The sequence below is a fragment of the Ambystoma mexicanum genome, chromosome 7q (assembly GCF_040938575.1).
Source record: "Ambystoma mexicanum isolate Mex_15411 chromosome 7q, UKY_AmexF1_1, whole genome shotgun sequence".
NCBI lineage: Eukaryota > Metazoa > Chordata > Amphibia > Caudata > Ambystomatidae > Ambystoma > Ambystoma mexicanum.
In genome coordinates, this window is record NC_090941.1 from 153,787,964 (window position 1) to 153,801,419 (window position 13,456).

The window sequence follows — 13,456 nt, forward strand, 5'->3', positions numbered from 1 at the left end:
GAAGGGGGGAAAAAAGATGGCTTCAATTAAACAGTTAAATCATAGAAATACCCCTACTGTTGTTCAATCCTGGGCTGCTAAACCTTAAACAACACAGTGGGTATTTGTAAAAGGAACTGGAGTAAATCAAAAGCTGACATAGTGAAAACCTCTGTCAAACGTGCCCACCTACCTTTCCTCAATGCAATATTTGAGGCCGAAAAATACCTTTTTTTCATTCTAAGATTGACATGGTCATCAACATGAGTAAGGTCCTTTTCCAAAGCATCCTGGACTTTGTAACTGTCCTGTTTTAAGGAGATACCATGTGAGGCCTTCAACATTTACTCATTAAAAGAAAATCAAGGTCCTTCAAGATGACTTGGCCTGCGTGCAAGTTCTCGTTTCCTCTCTAGATATTTTAACTGCAGGGCCAGACAATATTGTATTAATTTATATCGTTTAGTACTAAATCGATTGATGAAACGTTAGCCTTACTCTGTTTTTCACGGGCAACACAGGTGATGCTATTGAACCCATAAACGTAGGGCCCTTTAAGACGAGGTAGCAGTACTTGGAGATAGATGGGGATGCAGAGTCACTCAAACATCAATAATCAAACTGACTCAGGAAGTTGGCAAAACTTAGTCGGTTTTATTTACAATTATCTAAAACAGAGTGTTACAACGGACATCAACGGACGTTCGCTCAATTTCTCTAAGCGCATATTATAAAAAAAAGGCTCTCTTATAGTCAAAACTCATCATCAGTGACGTCACACTACGTGGCAAACTATAAAAACCTACTTAGGGATGTGATAGGTTTACAGGGAACATCTAGTTATACGTTCCATCCTAATGGGGGAAGTGGTTGGGTTTCTACTGTCAGGTGGGCAACTAAGCCCATCCCAAGTGCAAGTCATCTTCCGTGTCATAGTAATACTCGACACTTTATTGGTTACACAAACTATTGGGCTCTTTGGTACGTGGACCTCTACCATTGGTTTGGCACCCTTGTGCCCTTCTGGAATATTCCACAAGCTAGCAGCACGCAGGCTACCACTCCAGGTTCAGGGAGGGTCGGCGTGATGATGCCTCTGCTCCCAATAAGGCCAGCATCTATCATCACTCTTGAAATCTGCCAGTCAATTAAGGCTTTAAACTTGGCCTTGCAGTGGCTCTCTGTGCCTGAGAATAAAAAGGAGTATCTTCTTGGTTTCGGTGTAGCTCGACCCAATGTCTATTTTGATCTGACCATGTGACTGGAGACTGTGTTTTCAAGCTTCTTGCTGCATTTAATTCTATTAAATGATGAACTTTTGACGCCTTCAGTGTTTTTCCATTCCACTTCAAACAGAAGTTTGTTTCTTTCTCATTTTCATGTTAATACTGGATGGACAACCAGGCTCGCTGTGACCTCGACTTCTTGGTGCTGAGCCAGCCTAGCCTTTCTTGAATTTCTCCTCAGCCATCAGTAATTATCCAACTGCGTCACACTGAAAACTCATTCAAATCACAGGGTTTCAGGCCCTGCTAAAGTGCATCGTGGAATATTCAGCTTCTGTACATTCCTATGTTTGTACATTGGCACATCGCTGCAAACTGTTCCCTAGGTAGCCAGCCTTAAGATCACTTTGTCTACTTGTGTTAATGTGTCTGTACAAGTGTAAACTGATTTGCATTTTCTTCAGCATAACTGTAACATGCGCATCTTCATCTCAAGCCCAAAACGTTGCTCATCTTCAACACCTCCTCTTCAGATCTTATAGAACGTTTGTTCCTTTACCTCGTGCATCTTTTCTAGATGCATCAGCTCTACTTCGCATGATGTCACCAGTCTTCTTTTTCACTCATTTTCACACTTCTTCCGGGACTTTGTCCAAAAGGTCATTACTACTTTGTGAATGCATATAGGGCTTTCTCACTGGATACTTTGTCTCCAGGATTTTCTGCGGTATAGGCATCCTCAATAGTACTGCACGTGTCTCAATTTCTGGCTCCCAACATATAGGCAACATGGGGGCAGAGCTTTTGGTGGGGGTACTTGACTCCACCTCTACACTCCCCCCTCTGGGCGATTTATCGACCACTCTCTCATCAGTCTTCACATCAAGACATCCTCATCTTAAGAAGTGCTTCTTTGGGACCCATATCTTTATGACTCCCTACAGGCATCCTGCTGATTTCTCATGCTCATCAATTCTCCATTCTCGTCATGAGAAGATATGAACGTGCAACATGATTCTCCGAGTTTGGCACAAACACCTCCATCCATAGCTGTGATCATTTCCAGGACATATCTGTTCTGAAGAGTCATCAGTCTTATGGCTCTCAACTCCTCCTTGATAGCATTGAAACCCTTTATAGTGATGTTGATTGTCTGCAGAAGCTCCCCTCTGGTTATTTGTAACGATTTGGCATTTGTCGTCACCTGGATCCTGGGCATGAAGACTGTCGTGAATATTGCTGAAGTCTGACTGAACAATCTGTGTTCATATGGAATGGCATCAAAAGATTCTATCGACTTGGCTGAAAAATAGTTCTCCCTCTTCATTCGATTCAGGAGCTCAGCAGATCTCTTCTTCCTCAGGTGAGCATCTGCTTTTGGAAATTCGCCAATGTTCAGTTCACTCTTCGGGATCACCAATGCTGGAACATGGACAATCACTACAGAACATAGTCCTCCCCGATCTCTGGGAAGCTTCATGTAAGCTCTGGATCCACAGGCCCAATAGTGATCCATTATCACTGCTGTCCCGTCCTTCATTCCTGGTACTTCAAAGATTGCTGATTCACTCCAACATTTCTCGTGCCATTGTTTCTGACGCATAGTTCTGCACTAGCCAAAGGCACTATCTGCAATGGACCTCCTTTGTCATGGACCCATGTCAAAGGTTTTGCAATCCTTGGCCAGAGAGGTTTGCACAATCGTTCTAAATTTTCTACAGCTGCTTTGTGCAATGCCTTTACTGCATGTGCCTTGCGTATGACCACACCTTCTTCCCATCCATCTAGAGAAAGCACTGTTCCCCAGATCTGCATCTGGCCTCCTTACTTGCAGTTTCAAACCGCTTCATCAGTTTTTCTTTGACAATTGAGCCTTCTGTTTAGTTTCCATTTAATTCCTTCTCCCTTCATGCCAGGCTGTTCATATCTTATCACATGATTTCTGGTGTGTGCTCTCGCTCTTGTTTTTATATCTTGCACACAATCATCTACACCTGGTGCTGACCATTCTGTTACCCATATCAAAGATGCTGCTCGGCCCTGGACTTGACCTTTTGTAAGGTAGAGTGCAAGATGAGTAAGGCAATGAGCCATTTGAACATCTATTTCAATAGCTATGAATTTCTTAGACTTTCTCATAGCATAAGGCAGGAGTGCACATACACAGCAATCCTCCTCAGAAACACTCTTTCCAACCTCTTTCATGTGCTGATACCACATGTTATTCCCCAAATGTGCTTTACTGTCCAAATAATCATTCAATTCATAATCATCCTCCCTTGTACTTCTCTTAGGTCTCTTTCTTAGTTTTTCTCTCAGACTCTGTATCTGGCGCACAGTAAGGATATCTATATGAGTCCTTCCTGCATAAGGATTTCTAGGGATAATTACCACAGAATCAGGTGCCTGCACATAAACTACTGGAGTAGGGACAATCACATAAGGCCTTGGCTGTCTCAACGTCTAGTTCTGCCAAGGTAACTGGAGTAGGAAGGATTAAAGGGACCACTGCTTTCTTGGGACCAATAAAATACACAGTTTGGATTAGCACAATCAGAAAAACAACGATAAATGTAGAGCCGACATATATTATGCGCCAGTACATGAGGCTCCACCGTCTCTGCCTCTCCACTCGTTGACTGTGCTCACTCTCTGGACCTGCAATTTGCTCTATGGACCACATGTTTGCCTGTAATTACTTTTAAGGAAGGAAACACTCGTTTTATTCAGGCAAACTCGTCAGATGCACCGATAGTTGACAAATCTGTTCTATGATTTCCTCAAGTAACTGGCTGATTGCTGAACGGTTTATAGGATCTCGCATGAACAAAACCGTGTTGGTGTCTCGTCAAACAAGGTAGGGATGAACTTGTTTACTTCCGCACTGCACAGTCCAATGTCACCAAAGCTCCTGTGGCTCAAGGAAAATAGCTTTTTTACTCCTTGCTTAGCAGCTACAAAGAGTGTCTCAGGGGAGCCACAGTCCAAAAGCACACTTGTATCTGTCTACTGGACAGTCTCTGCGTCCTTCTCCAACCTCATCGATAGAGTGTGCATGTGCTGAACTTCTCCTTGGCTTGCTTCCGAATGGGTTGGGGGTGCTGCGGCCTCTCCAGTGTAGACTTTCACATCACTTTGGTGTATCCAACCTCACCTTCTTAGGACTTTGACTGCTGACAGAGTGATGTCCTCCACCACGAAAAGGGCTGCTAAATCTGGGCTTGTGACACTTTTGTGTAAAGTTTCTGATTAACACTTGATCTCCAGCAAATATCTTTGGTAAACATCATTTTTTTTTACATCCGGTTGCTGTATGGTCTTCATCTGGGTTCTTAGACAGACACCCTGTCCGCTTGACTTGATCTGAAATGACAGAGATACTAGCTGTCAAACATGTTAAGTATGCACGTAGCTCATCATCTAACAATTCTGCAGTTGTCTGGACATCACTCCTAGTCCACGATGGAGGAGTTAGAGGCATTCTCATTTGCCTCCCTGTAACTAGTTCTTGGGGTGTGAGGTGATGGTGAGAGCCCGGCTGATTTCTCCATGCATATAATGCAAGGGGTAGGCAATGCAGCCACCCCTTCTTCAGGGTCAGTTTCAATTTAGCTATTCTCTCCTTGAGCAGACTATTGAGCCTCTCGCATATCCTGTTCGCTTGTGAGTGATAAGCAGAAGAAAACTTGTGTTTTATACCAAGCAATAAGCTGATTTGCTCAAATGCCTCATTCACAAAATAGGGGCCATTATCTGATCTCAACACCTCACATACTCCCCATCTAGGGAATACTTCTCGGACTAAAAACCTAGCAGCGCAAGTGGAGTCTGGATGTGTACATGGGCCAGTCTCGATCCACCTGGAGAAGGGGCACACCACCACTATCATATATCTGTATCCATGACAGATCTGCAGCATATCAATATAATCAATATGTAAATGCTGAAAAGGACCATTTGGTCGAGTAATTACTCCTCTAACTGTTCGCAGCGTGTGCCCAGCAGTAAACTTTTGACACATGATGCAATTTACTACATAAAAAGCAACGTGTTCTAACAGGTTCGGCACAAACCAGTCCTCTGCAATTGTTGCTGCGAGGCTCTTCCCTAGTGACATGCGCAGGGTAGTGTAGCTGCTCTAACGCCACCCTTATTAAGGCTACAGGCATCACCGGTTTACCAATGCTGACCTGTCACCACAGTGCCTCAGAAGGGGATAGAGAGCAACCCTATATGTCAACAGGTTATTCTCTTCCTGTGGGGCTTCACCCTGAACTTCCATTAGCTGTGTTTCCGATAAGTGATTAAAGCTTTCATTCACAATAATCACCACAACCATTTTCTCTTTCACATCAAGCGTATAAAAACTCATTATGTCAGGTGAATATGCAACCTTTTTTGTCTCTTCATCTGCGGCTTGGTTTCCGCAAGAAATAAAGTCTGTTTTCTTAGTGTGCGCTGTGCACTTAGCTATTGCGATGGCGACTGGGAGTTGTAGTGCTTTAATAAGCCTGTCCAATAATGCGGCGTGGTGCACTGGAGTGCCGTCCGCTCGGAGGTAGCCCCTCCTTTTCCAACATGCTAACCCTGCATGCACAGTTGACATCACGTAGGTGGAGTCACTGTACACTGTTACTTCCTGGTCTGCGTGTTTCTCAAGCGTGACAACCAGCAACACTAATTCTACAGCCTGTGCTGAAAAGTGAGATGGTAGTCTTGCACTTGACATTACTTCAAATTCCCCATTAGCCCTGTGCTTTACTACAGCACCTGAATGCCTTTCTACATCAGTTTGATCACTCTTCGAAGAACCATCAATAAAGAGAATCTCCCCTGTTGCTAGAGCATTTTCTTTCACTCTCGGGATCTTGTCATAGAATTCCTCATAATTTGAGCAATCATACACTTGTTCATCCTCTGCCAGTGGTTCAGCTACAAACGTGGCAGGGTTCACCATTTTACACCTAACTATTTTAATCGCCGGATTCAATATAACCATCTCATAAGAAGAAGCTCTTTGAGACGTCAGTGTACCCTTGGGTTTCTCTATAACAGCAAACGCATGCTCAACGAATAACGTCATGGAACATCCCATTACTATAGTTGCAGACTTCTCAATATTGAACACGGCTGCTGCCAGCGATTGTTCGCAGGTGAAGTGACCCCTCACTACTGGGTCCAAAATCCAACTATAATATGCTAAAGGCTTATACCCCAATGTAGTTCTCTGCGTAAGCACTGCTGTCATGACTGTTCCATTTGTATGCGCGAATAATTGGAAATCCCTAAAACTGGCGCTGTACAAATTGCCTTTTTTAATTCATCAGACCGTTCCTCCATTTCCTCAGTCCATTCAATCTTTTCCTGATTCACCTGTGCCTTTTTCAGGGCCAGCAACAATGGCCTTGTGTACGAAGTATAATCAAATACCCATGCTCTGACATAATTACACAGTCCTAAAAACTGTTGTATTTGCTTTATCCTGTGCGGTTTTGATGTTTTCAAAATTGACTCGGCTCTTTCAGGCGTAACCTTCTTTCCTTCATGTGAAATTAACTGACCTATGTATAATACCTCTTCTTGGCAATACTGCAATTTCTCTTTGTCCACCTTATATCCTTTCTCTGCTAGAATAATCATTAGATGAATCAAGTCACGTCTGCATTTTTCTTCTGACGTGCTACATACCAAAATATCATCTACGTATTGCAGCACGACACTTAGCAATTCAATATTGCTTAGGTCCATCTGCAGGACCCTATTGAAAATCGATGGAGACTCACAGTACCCCTGGGGCAACCGTGTACTTTTCAGCTTAGTCTGACGGAACGTAAATGACGTAAGGTCTTGGGAATCTTTATGCAATGGGATTGAGAAAAACGCATTTTCAAGTCAATCACTGTGAAATATCTGCCTCAACAGGTATACTACATAGGATTGTCGCCGGATTAGGAACTGGAGGAAATTCTGCCTCTACAATCTGGTTAATCTGCCTCATGTCCTGAATTAAACGCTACAACCCCTATTTTGATGTTTGAAACAGTACACTGCAGTATTGCATGGTGACTTTAATGTCACTAAAATGCCTTGATCCATCATGGCTGATATACTCTTAAAAATCCCCTCATCTGCCCTTTAGAGACATAGGATACTGCCTTGCTCGAGGTAATATTGCCCCTGGTTTCAGCTTAATCTTAACTTCCCCCACCCCTTTTAACAGGCCTACGTCATATGGCCTCATGGGCCATAAAGAAGTTGGCACTTTCTCCATATCTTCATCACAAAATGCGGGGCTGTGCCGCACTATCCATATTTTCTGCGGAACTCCGTCTTTCTGTCCTTATACAATATGTAATGGTCATTTCGAACACTAATTCGTCATCTGACCGGTCTTCTCTAAACATATCCTTGTCAGTGACGTCAGTCAATCTACATCCTTCCCCAATAGCAATCATGTTCTCCATGGCCTTCCTCTGTCCGAACCTTCAAGTATGGCCAATTCTTGCACTATGGCTACCTGTAATTCCAAGGGAAAAACTTGTTCCCCCCTCTTCGTCCATGAGTATCTGTGGCCTGAACAGAAATTCATCAGGTATTCTCATAATCTTGCCCACTATACGGGTAGACATGTTAACAGAATGAGTACCACATAGTGAAAAACCTCTGCTTCTACTGGTACTCCTTGCAATGCTATTTGTCCTGTAAATGCCATGATACATTTTCCCACATTTAAATAATGTATTTCTGGCATTGAACACACTATACATTCATCAGTGAAGGAGATCGTCATATTTAGCTTCATCATTAGATCTCTGCCCAGTATATCAACTGGTGTCTGTCTTGAATACAACAATGGGACAGACATATCACACTCTCCTATAGAGATGGGCAATTTCTCAGTAAAGGGAACTCTACTTGTCGATCCAGAGAATCCCTGAGCATTCATGGCATTTCCAGATAACGAAAATGTTCCCTCTCGTATACATGAGCAAGTTGCCCCTGTGTCTACTAAAAAGGAAAAGGATTTGCCTTCTATGGTAACATAAACCCTCGGTTCCTCTTGAGGATTGGGCGTCACCGATAGTACTGAACACATCAAGTCACCCTGTGAGCTGTCCTATTGTGGGTACATACTTATTCCTGTACCTGTGAAAGGATTCCCTCCCATGACAGTGACACCCCATACTCTAAGAGTCAGTAATTGTCCTGTATTTGCGCTCTGCTGTATTTGCATGGATGGTGCTGTGACTGCCCTTGCGTCGGACTCAATGGCGCTCGCTGTTGTTGCAAAGCTTGCTTTGTTTGCGGTACCTGTGTTTGATACACTGTCTGATCTTGGAGCGAACCTGTCCCTACTTTTGGGCTATATGCTGGCGGATAAGCTGTCGCACCTCTCTTGAGAATTGGCCATTTTTCACATACCCTTGGCTTCCACATGCTCGCGCAATATGCCCCGTCATTCCTCATGTCCAACACACAGGAGGAAATCTCCTAATTTGTCCTCCCTGCCCTCCCTGCATGCCTTGATTGTCATTCTGCATATTCTGAAAACCACCTTGGTTACTTTGATAATTTCCCTGATTATTCTGAAAGCCTCCTCTTTCTCGGTGTAAATCTGTTCCCTCCTTTATCCGACTGCCATTGGTTATTCATCTGCGGGAAACCTGCTGCCTTTTGTGATCCTGGCCCTTCTCCACTAGTCAACATCGCCCCTTCGATAGCATATTTCGTAAGCTTTTTTTGTACTAACTTAGCTTCCTTGAGTTGGCAATGTGCGCAATAGTCAGCTGTATTTCTGGCCATGGCTTTGCCTCCATACCCACCAGCTTCTTGAGCTGTCTCTGCACTTGGTCTGGCAACCCCTGACATAGTATATGATCGAATACAGGTATAGATTTTCATCACGGCTCGCGAGTTTCCAAAGACCACTGCTCTTGAAAATTCTGACTGTAAGCTAGCGGATCCTCCCCTTCCTGCATTTTACGTGCCATCATAGCGCCCATATCTGATGTGTCAAGATACTGTACTCTAAGAGCTTTCCAGACTGCCCCTCTACAATTATTAAACGGTGCTCGGTCATGCGCTGTATTCTGTGCTATGACACTTGCGTAGCCTGCTCTCGTCCAAATGTCGTCAGCCCTTTCCCCAAGGATAGCTGCTAGAAGACCCTTAATGTCCCCTATAGCTAACGTGTTTCCTCCCATCATTTTTTTCTAATTCATACATCCATTTTCCAGCGCCCAAAGTCAGACTCAGGAGCTTACACCTTAGGGTATCCATATCTATCTGGGGCCACGGGATATACTTTGGTCTGGCCCCTCCTTTTTCTAATAAGCAAAACTGTAAAATCCCAAAATCGCAATCGGCTTACATTGTCTGCCTATCCATAGTAGGGACAATGGTTCCTGATCGCAGTCTTCCCGGTAATGTCCTTAGTCTGCTCACATAGGGTGGCGAGTCTCCCCTCTCACTAAGAGGTCACCTTTTAGGTTGCTCTGCCAGCGCCATAGGCTCTGACGTCCTTTCTTTAGGTAGGTCCAGATCCGACCACCTCACTTCCTTGTCTATCTGAAAACACCCCTCAGGACCACACACACACCAACCTCCTCCCCAGAGAAGGTTTCCCTTGCTTCATCTGACATATCTTGCCCCCAACTCGTATGACTGTCCTCCTTCTTGTCTCTGTTCAGTGTTAGCCTGTCCAAAGACAAGGCTCTATGCTCAAGGATGAACAGGCCCCCCTCTTTGCCTCACGATTGGACACTTTGCGATCGATCGTCTTTCCCTTTATTTCTCAGTTCTCCTTTTGCTCTCATCTCTTGATAAGGTTTTTTTCGATTCTGTCTCCAATATTTCTCATCTCAGAATTCTCTTCTAGATTTACTCTAGAAGGTCCTGGCATAGGTTCTTGTGACGGGAGGAACTCCTCTGTCCTGCCATGCCACTACTGGATTTAGTTTCATTAGCTCTCTTTCAATGCGATCAATGTCGCGTGTCCTCTGCCTTCTCTTTTGTTCCATTTCCTCATCAAATTCTTTGTTTCTTCGCTTCCTCCCTAACCCTTTCCTCCTCTTGTCTTTTCGCTTCCCTTCTTTCATTTGCCCTATGCACCTCGTCATCTCTGCGTCTTTGCATTCTTTTATCTCTTCATTTCTGTTCTTCGTCTTCTTTTCTTCTCTTTTCTAACCTGTCTTGTTCTTCGATTGCTCTGCCTGCCTTTTTATCTTGCTCGTCTTGATATGCCCCTTGCCGTACTTCCTCAATGCTTTTCCCATCAAGTTTGAGCAATATCTGACCATCCACCCATTCGTTCTGTATGAGCGCTATCTTGTCAGTTTTATCCTTTTCTTCTTTCCATCTCTTTATTTCTCGTTCTATATCTAGAGTCATAATTGTCGTTCACTTCTCTTTTTGTCCCGTAAGACTTTAGAGATCACATCCCTTTCTGCAGTGTTTTCTGGACTTTCTTCAGTACTATACGTAGGCGGCTCATGTGTTGGATTACTATATCCTGCCGCTGCTTTAAGCTCCCTTAACGGATACACTCCTTCGTCTTTTGTGCTATCACCATTTACTTCAGGCGCGGTAGGTGGAGCAGAACGCTCAATACCCCCCTCTTTACAGTGGTTAAGCATCCAGTCTTCAGGAGGCGGGTCTTCCCTTTCGTCCTGGTACTTTTTCCAAAGCTCTAAGCTATCTAACCTTTTTTCTTACTTCTTGCCCGTGTACGCTGCATGCAGTTATGTGGTCATGTGTTATAAAACTGCTTTTGACAGCGATCCCCCTTGTGGCCATGGCATGAACATTTTATCTGCTGTGCCCTTAACCCATTCTGCATTGTATTGCTTAAGCTTGGGTGCATGTTTTGAAAGCTGTTTTCACAGGTGCATGAGCGAGGTAACATCTTCCATCATGACTAGTCACACTCGGCTGTCAATACTTACTGTTATTTTACAAAGAAAATTCTTTTCAGAAAAATAATCCAATATGAGTGTGCACCAATCGCTGCAGCTCCAAACCTCTGTCTCACTTTTCTTCAGTCTACCTGTTTAGTCAATACCTTTAACAACTAAATACATAAATAATTTACTCTCAGCCTTTTACCATAATCTATTAATGGTCGCTCTTTGACATTTCATCACTTCCTTAACACATACAACACATACAATATACTGACAGACAGACAGACTGGCCGGCCCCATCATATATTTCCGCCAACGCCCCTTGTGGCTATTCTCGCCCCTAATAATGACTCTGATCAGAGTGTGAATTGTTTTCTTTAACAGATTTATCTGTTTGTTTGTAGCCTATATATACGTTCAGATTTTAAAACCACTCCTTCTAGATGTCCTTGACGTAGTATTCTGGGTTTATCTTATGGATCGCTCCTTGTCCACAACCAAATACTTCTACACAACACTCTTCATCATTAACTCAAATAACCCACCAATCCTCTGCTACTTTCTCCCCATTATCACTTTCCCCATTTAATACACAATCATTTTTGCCACCTCTTTCAATCTACTCACCATTCATTTTTCAGCTCCTGACCCTCAGGATCGTCTCCTCCTCAACCGGCCACCTTAGCCTTCGGTCCACTCAGCTGCCTGTAGAAACCGAGAGGGGCTTCCGTGAAGGAGGGACCGTCCCACCTGCTTCGTTTGTCTTGCAAGATCTTGATTTTGGCCACTATTCACAGACAGGAAGCCTTGCGGTCCTCCGGCTAAATGGCAGAGGACATCTGATATTTCCGAGATTCTTAAAAGCCTACTGGGTCGAAAGATCTTGAACCATCATCTCTCTGCTACCACGTGAACCCATAGACCTAGGGCCCTTTAAGACGAGGTAGCAATACTTAGAGATAGATGGGGATGCAGAGTTAATCAAACATCAATAATCAAACTGACTCAGGAATCTGGCAAAACTTAGTCTGTTTTATTTGCAATTATCTAAAACGGGGAGTTACAATGGACATCATTGGACGTTCGCTCGATTTCTCTCAGTGCATATTATAAAAGCACATCTCTTATACTCAAAACTCATCATCAGTGACATCACACTACGTGGAAAACTACAAAAACCTACTGGGGGATGTGATAGGTTTACATGGAACATCTAGGTTTACGTTCCATATAGACGGGGGAAGTGATTGTGTCTCTGTCAGGTGGGCAACTAAGCCCATCCCAAGTGCAAGTCATCTTCTGTGTCATACTAATAATCAACACTTTATTGGTTACACAAAATATAGGGCTCTTTGGTACATGTCCCTCTACCATTGGTTTGGCACCCTTGTACCCTTCTGGAATAATCCACACGCTAGGAGCACGCATGCTACCACTCCAGGTGCAGGGAGGGTCGGCGTGATCATGCCTCCCCTCCCAATTAGCCCAAAATCTATCATCACTCTTGCAGTCTTCCAGTCAATTAAGGCTTTGAACTTGGCCTTGCAGAGGCTCTCTGTGCCTGAGAATAAAAGGGAGTGCCTTCTTGGTTTCGGTGTAGGTCAACCCAATGTCTATTTTGATCTGACCATGTGACTGGGGACTGTCTTTTCAAGCTTCTTGCTGCATTTAATACTATTAAAGGATGAACTTTTGACGCCTTCAGTGTTTTTCCATTCCACCTCAAACAGAAGTTTGTTTCTTTCTCACGTTTATGTTACTACTGGATGGACAACCAGGCTCACAGTGGCCTCGACTTCTTGGTGCTGGGCCAGCCAAGCCTTTTCTGAATTCCTCCTCCGCCATCAGTAATTTTCCAACTGCGCCACACTGAAAACTCTTTCCAATCACAGGGTTTCAGGCCCTGCTAAAGTGCATCGTGGAATATCCAGGTTCTGTACATTCCTATGTATACACATTGGCGCATCACCCCAAACTATTCACTACATAACAAGCCTTAAGATCACTTTGTCTACCTGCGTTACTACGTCTGTACAAGTGTAAACTGATTTTCATTTTCTTCAGCGTTTCTGTGGCATGAGCATCTTCATCTCAAGCCCAGAATGTTGCTCATCTTCGACACCTCCTCTTCAGATCTTATAGAAAGTCTGTTCCTTTACCTCGTGCATCTTTTCTAGGTGCACCAGATCTACTTTGCATGGCGTCACCAGTCTTCTTTTTCACTCATTTTCACACTTCTTCCGGGACTTTGTCCAAAAGGCCATTACTTCTTTGTGAATGCATATAGGGCTTTCTCAATGGATACCTTGTCTCCAGGATATTCTGCGGTATAGGCATCCTCACTGGTAC